The sequence below is a fragment of the Megascapheus bottae genome, chromosome 6 (assembly GCF_031878675.1).
Source record: "Megascapheus bottae isolate mThoBot1 chromosome 6, mThoBot2.hap1, whole genome shotgun sequence".
NCBI classification, from domain to species: Eukaryota; Metazoa; Chordata; class Mammalia; order Rodentia; family Geomyidae; genus Megascapheus; species Megascapheus bottae.
In genome coordinates, this window is record NC_143514.1 from 24,025,755 (window position 1) to 24,033,638 (window position 7,884).

The window sequence follows — 7,884 nt, forward strand, 5'->3', positions numbered from 1 at the left end:
GGAGAGTCTGTCTTACTTTCCATTTGGGCATGTGGGGCTTCCACATAGTATAATGCATCCTAAGAGTGGGAACTGCCAATTTATTAAGGCCTGGGCACAGAAATGTCAGAGTCGCTTCTGTCTCCTTGTCTTTGTCAAGGAATTACAAAACTCAACTTTGAAAGAAAAGAGATTAGATCCAATGAAGTCTGATTTTGCTTTTAGTTGCTGTGATGTTACCTGAAATAACTTAAATGTGTGTTTACTTTGGCTCACAGTGTCAGATGCTTCAGTTCATAATTGCTTAGCCTGTTGCTTTTAGGTCTGTGATAAGACAGTATCACAGTGGGGGACAGTGTCAGAGAAAGCTAATAGAACAAATAAGCTCATAGAGGGAAAAATGCAGAGTGGGGAAAGAGGTGACATCTAAAAAGAAACATACTCTTTACCTGCCTAAAGGAACTATAATTCCTCTGTACATAACTTTTAATTAAAATTATTTTTTAAAAAACTTTTAAGTAGTGGAAAAGATCAGGAACCCAATATTCCCTGTAGGCACACCTCACATACTCCCTTCCTTCTACTCAGATTCACCTGCTAAAGATTGTCACCTCCCAGTAGTACCACAAATTGTGGCCCAAACCTTTAGTGCCTTTCAGAGACATAAGTGTCAAAAGAATTCTGAAGAACTTGTTATGAAGCTTCCACAGCTTCATCTACAGCCCAAAGCATTTGGGTGAGGTGGAGTGTGTGTGTGTGTGTGTGTGTGTGTGTGTGTGTGTGTGTGTGTGTGTGTGTGTTGCCTTATGGAATTTTTTATGATAAATTATTAATTACTACATGTATTTCCAGGTCTTTCCACACTTAGGGATTCTAATAGTATAACCAGAAATAAGAATTTGCAACCAGGCATCAATGGTTCATGCCAGTTAACCACCAACAAGCCAGAAATGGATCTGTTGCTTAAAATGGTAGAGCACTAGCCTTGAACATAAAAACTCAGGACAGTTCTAAGGCCCTGAGTTCAAACTCCGAATTGACACCAAAAACAAGAAAAAGAAATTGCCTTCCTGATTTCTACTTTGAGAGACTCAGCTTCATCTGCTTTATACTGCAAAGACAGTTAATGAATTAGCACAAGCCTCTCTAGAGTCTTTTGAGCAGATCTAGTGGTACAGGACATGCACAAGTCATCTCTGTAGGTGGGGTCACTTTATGATCATTATATTTATGAGTACAATAATTTATTGTAAATAGTTTAAAACATCCTTTTCTAATTGCATTGGTTAAGCTATAGTACCCATCTATTTGGTCAAACACTAGCCTTTTTTTTTTTTTTTTTTTTTTTGGCCAGTCCTGGGGCTTGAACTCAGGGCCTGCACACTGTCCTTGGACACTTTTTGCTCAAGGCTATCACTCTGCCATTTGAGCCACAATACCACTTCTATGTGTGTGGTTCCGTAGAGTCGAACCCAGGGCTTTGTGCATGCTAAGCTGAGCACGCTATCACTAGGCCACACTTCAGGCCCAAACCTTAGCCATTCTTATGAAGTTACATTTTAGATAAAAGATTGGCACTTGTAATCAGTAAGTAAAGAAATCACCTCAAAATGTAAATAGACCTTATCCAATCAGCTGAGGACCTTCAGGAAAGACAGAGGTTTCCCTAGATGGAAGGAATTCTTCCCTAATCCTGAAATACAGAAACTGCCTGAGTCTCTAGCCTTCAATTTTGCTTGTGTATACCTGACTCAAGATTGCAGTACAACAGCAACCTTTCTGTTAGCTCTATTGTTCTACAGATGTCAGAGTTTTCTGCACCTACAATTAACATGAGCCAATTTACTTAAAATAGAAAAAAAAATTAGATTTTATATAGCTAGACAGATTCTGTTGATTCTGTTTCTCCAGAGAACACTGACTAGGTCACCTTTTGCAAAACTTCATGCATTAATGATCAACCTTCAGTTATAAAGATTTTGCAAGAAAAAGATGAACCTTAGTCTTCACTGGTTTAGGTCCTGTGCAAATTTTGTTCTGAAATTACTACTTTATGTTATTGAACAGAATTCTGACAGACTTCTCAGTCCTCAGCCCCTTTCCTAAGGTAGTTGTTTTCCTCATTAGTTGTTAACACATGGGGTTGTGTTTATGTTTGGCTGTACATAAGATACACCATCAAAAGCTAATTGAATGAGTCACAACACTGTTTACAAGGAAAGACTGAACAGATGTAAAAAATAAAGTCATCTTTTGTGTGTAAACAATGATGTTTGGAATCTGCAGAACAATATGACACAAAAAGTAGATTTTGTAGTTGATTTGCGAGTAGAAGGGAAATGTTTCTGAGTGATAAACTAGCTCTTGAAGAAATAACCTCTTGTCACATTTTATCATCTTTTTCAACAGTTATTGGCCCATTAGAGCAGGTGAAGTTGAAGAATGTCATTTACCCTCAATGTAGCAAGATATTTTATCCTGTCTAACATTGCATAGATGTTAGTACTAGGGGGAAAAATGCGAAGTACGCCTCCGTTCTTAAGTGGTGCCTTTGAGAATGCAGACACCGGATTTGTTCAGAGGAATGTTCAATAGATCACTATCAACACAGAACAAAGCCAGCATCATCTTCAGGTTTCCATTATGATGTGACTTTTGCTAGAATCCTGGCACTTGGCAAAGAGAAGTGAGAAGGGGAAGGAGGGGGTAGTAATCATTGGGGATTGTCTTACTGACTGTTCCTATGTTCTCTCCTTGGAACTTCAAGAATGCATGGCATATTTGCTCTGCTTCTCACAGAGGCTGCTGGCCTCTGTGTGGGACCCTCTGCCCCCTGTTTTGACTATTTGTCATCATGTTGGGTTTTCTCATGACCTCTGAGAGCTTCGAGCCTGGTTTCCCCAGTGCTCTTTTCAGAGGAAGCTCTCCAAATGTTCCACAAATTGGAGTTGGAAGATTTCTTTTGATTTTGAGCTTTTCAATATTTCTTTCATGTCCATAGATGATCAGCTACTGGCATGTATCAGTCCCTCATTAAGATCACCTGCACTTGCTAAACAACCAGGAAAGGAATTACATTTTAAGGGATTCTTTGTGGAATAACAATTTAAATCTTTACTAGTAAAAATGCAATATATTTAAATAAAAATGAAAACAAAGCTTGGGCTCTATATAACATTGGTTCTTAAAAATGTAGGGTTCTTGAGAATTTTTCACACATTAGAATTTTCACATTGGGAATCCCTGCTATTCAGGAGTCTGGGCAGAAAAGTACACAAAACTATCATCATAAAAATAAGCTGGACTGGAGGTGTGACTCAACTGGTAAAGCAGCATCCATGAGTAGAAAAGAAATCCAACAAGAGTGTAAGGCTCTGAGTTAAAGCACTAACTAGTACCAGCATGTGCACACACACACACACACACACACACACACACACACCACACACACACACACACACACATACACATTAATATCCACTGAAAGTCACCATAAGCCAGGTATTGTAGTTCATGCCTATAATCTTAGCTATTAAGAAGGTAGCCTGGCCCTAACGAAATGAACCAAAAAAAAAGCAAGAACTAGTAAATATTTTTCAATCCTAACCCTCAATATCAAGGGACTTAACTCTCCAATTAAACAGCATAGACTGGCTAGTTGGATCAAAAAGCAAGATCCATCTTTCTGCTGTCTTCAAGAGACACACCTTCCCCCCCCAAAAAAAACAAACATATTTTGAGAATGAGAAGCTGAAATAAAATCAAGCTAACAGCCCCCATAAACAGGCTGGAGTCATCATTTTCCTATCAGATAAAATAGACTTCAAACTAAAATTAGTAACAAGAGACAACAAAGATTATTACATACTACTAAAGGATCTCTCCTCCCAAGGATATAACCATACTAAGTATCTACACACCTAATGCTGGAGCACCCAATTTCATCAAACAAATTTAACTTACACTAGAACCACACATATATCCAAACACAGTGATTGTTGGTGACTTTAACACACCACTGTCACCTCTGGATAGATCAACCAGGCAAAAACTCAACTGAGAAACCTCAGAATTGAACAATTGCAAAGACCAACTAGAGCTAACAGACATCTGCAGATTATTCCATCCAGCAACATCACAATATATGTTTTTTTCAGCAGCAGCACATGGAACATCTTCTAAAATAGACCATATTTTAGGGACTAAAGCAAACCTTTGCAGATTCAGAAACACTGAAATTATTCCCTGCATTCTCTCAGACTACAATGGCATAAAATTGGAACTGAACATGAGTCTCCACCAAGGAAAACCCTGCAACTCATGGAGATTGAACAACACATTGTTGAATCACCAGTGAGTCATTGAGGAGATCAGGACAGAAATCCAACAGTTTATGGAATTTAACAAAAAGGAGCATACAAAATATCAGCTCCTTTGGGACACAGCAAAGGCAGTACTCAGAGGAAAATTTATAGCTCTGAGTGCTTACATTAACAAATTGGAAAAATCTCAAACCAACAATTTAATGGTGCACCTTAAGCTCTTGGAAAAAGAGCAACAAACCAATCCCAATTCCAACAGAAGAAAGAAAATTATTAAAGTTAAAGCAGAATTAAATGAATTAGAGTCCAAAAAACCATAGAAAGAATAAAACAAGGAGTTGGTTCTTTGAAAAATTAACAAACTTGACAGACCCTTAGCAAATCTTACCAAGAAAAGAAGGGAACACACCCGAATAAACAAAATCATGGACGAGAATGGAAATATCACAACAGAAAATACCAGGATCTAGAGCATCATAAGGGAATACTTTTCGAACCTTTATGCCAAAATTTTGAGAATCTGGAAGAGATAGGTGAATTTCTAGCCAATATTAACATACCCAAACTGAACCAAGATGACCTAAACCAACTAAGCAGACCTATTTCAAGTATTGAAATAGAAATGGCAATGAGACCTCTCATCCAAGAAAAGCACACGACCTGATAGATTCACAGGTGAATTCTTTTTTTACTAAACATTCTTTTTATTGTAATTAATAGAAGGATTACATTATATTAGCCAGATAAAAGGTGTATTACTTCACAAACGTTGATACCCCTTCTCAAGCTTTTGTCCCCATTCCCCTCCTGCCTCCCCCTCCCCTCATCTTGTTTTCCCCCTTCCCTATCCTATTTCAAATAAACAAATAAACATATACAATATACCAGATAACAAGGTCACAGCTGAATTCAATAAACCCTATAAAGCAGAGCTCACACCAATACTTCATAAGCCCATCAATGAAATTGAAAGCAAAGGCTCTTTGCCAAATTCATTCTATGAAGCCAGCATAATCCTCATCCCAAAACCAGACAAGGACTCATCAAAGAAAGAGAACTATAGGCCCATTTCTTTTTTTTTTCTTTTCTTTTTATTTTTTTGCCAGTCCTGGGCTTGAGCTCAGGGACTGAGCACTGTCCTTGGACTTTCTCAAGGCTAGAGCTCTACCACTTGAGCCTCAGCACCACTTCTGGCTTTTTTTTTCTACGTGTGTGGTACTGAGGAATCGAACCCGGGACTTTGTGCATGCTAGGCAAGCACTCTACCACTAGGCCAAACTCCCAGCCCCAATATAGGCCCATTTCTATGATGAATATTGATGCAAAACTTCTCAACAAAATACTAGCCAACCATCTACAACAACTCATCAAAAAAATTATACACTATGATCAAACAGGATTCATTACAGGGAGGCAAAGCTGGTTCAACATACGCAAGTCAATTAATATAATTCATCACATCAACAGGAACAAGGACAACAATCACATGATTGTCTCAATAGATGGAGAAAAAGGCATTTAAGAAGATACAACACCCCTTTATGCCAAAAGGTCTGGAGAAACTAGGAATCCATGGAACATTCCTCAGTATAATAAAGGCTGTGTATGACAAACCCACAGCTAGAATTATACTTAATGGCGAAAAGCTAAAGCCATTTCCTCTAAAATCAGGAACAAGACAAGGATGCCCACTCTCTCCACTCCTCTTTAACATAGTATTAGAATTCCTAGCCAGAGCAATAAGGCAAGAAGCCAGCATAAAGGGGATCCAAATAGGAAAAGAGGAAGTGAAACTTTTCCTCTTTGCAGATGACATGATTCTGTATTTAAAGAATAGACTCCACTCCCAAGTTGCTTGATTCAAAACTTTGGCAAAGTACCAGGGTATAAAATTAACCCTCAAAAAATCAACTGCTTTCCTGTATGCCGTCAATGAGAAGAGCAAGGCAGAAATCAGGAAAGCAACTCCTTTTGCAATAGCCTCAAAGAAAACAAAGTCCTTAGGAATTAACTAAGAATGTAAACTCTAAAATCCTGAAAAAAAAAATTAAAGCAGAACTGAGGAAGTGGGAAAACCTCCCATGCCCCTGGATTGGAAGACTTAATATCGTGAAATGGCAATCTTGCCAAGGGCTATCTACTAATTCAATGCAATATCCATCAATATCCCAATGTTATTCTTTAAGGAAACAGAAGAAGCAATCCCAAAAGGAATAATAAAAGACCCCTGTATAGAAAAAACAATTCTTAGCAGAAAGAACAGTGTTAGAGAAATACCAATACCAAACTTTAGACTCTATTACAGAGCTATAGTAACCAAAACAGATTAGTACTGGCACAAGAACAGCCCTGAAGACCAATGGAATAGAACTGAGGACCTAGATATTAACCAACAGACCTATGGCCACCTAATCTTTGATTAGGGAGCCAAAAAAGTAGAATGGAAGAAGACAGCCTTTTCAACAAGTGGTGCTGGATGAACTGGATAAGCACCTGCAGAAAACTAAAGTTGGATCCTGCTTTGTCACCCTACACTAGAATTAACTCCAAATGAATCAAAGACCTCGAGGTAAAAACCGACACACTGAAAACTTTACAAGAAGGAATAGGAAATACACTAGGTCTCCTTGACACAGATCAAAGCTTTCTTAATAAAGACTCAGAAACACAAAAAAAAAATCAAAGAAAGTGTGGACAAATAGGATTCATTAAACTGCAGAGCTTCTGTACTGCAAAAGACATAGTCAGCAAGGTAAATAGAAAGCCCACAGAGTGGTCAAAGATCCTACTAGCCATACAACAGACAAAGGCCTCATATCTAAAATATATCTCCAACTAAAAAAAATGAATCACTCCAAAACAAATCTTCAAAGAAACCATCCCATTAAAAGGTGGGCTAAAGACTTAAAGAGAGACTTCTCTGAAAGGGAAATAAGAATGGGCCTACATATAGTATGAAGCTAATTGAAAGGACCTCCAGGATATCGAAACAAAAGCCATATAACGAATGATTGTTGTCCTTAATGTACTATGTTGTCTCTCATCTCCTTTGCTGTCCCTTGGTTATCCCATATTGTTATAGTATCTCACTTTGTTATCTGATATATTGAATTTATTTGTATTTGGTTATTTAAAATTTGATAGGGAAGGGGGGAAAACCAAGATGGGTGGGGAGTGTGGGGGGGAGGGAAATGGGTACCAAGACATGAGAAAGGGTATCAATGTACGTGAATTAATGCACCTTCTATCTGGCAAATATCATGTAACCCTTTTACTAATTACAATTAAAAAAATTATAAGTGAGAAAAAAAAGAAACAAAAATAAAAAAGAATATGGAAAAAGAAAAAAAAAGAATGGGCCTATAGACACATGAAGAAATGCTCAACATCTCTGGTCATAAAAGAAATGCAAATCAAAACAACTTTGAGATTCCACCTCACTCCAGTTAGAATGGCCAGGATCAAGAAAACTAATAACAACAGATGCTGGAGGGGATGTGGCCAGGAGGGATCACTACTACACTGTTGGTGGGAGTGTAAACTTGTTCAACCACTACGGAAAGCAGTATGGCAGTTCCTCAAA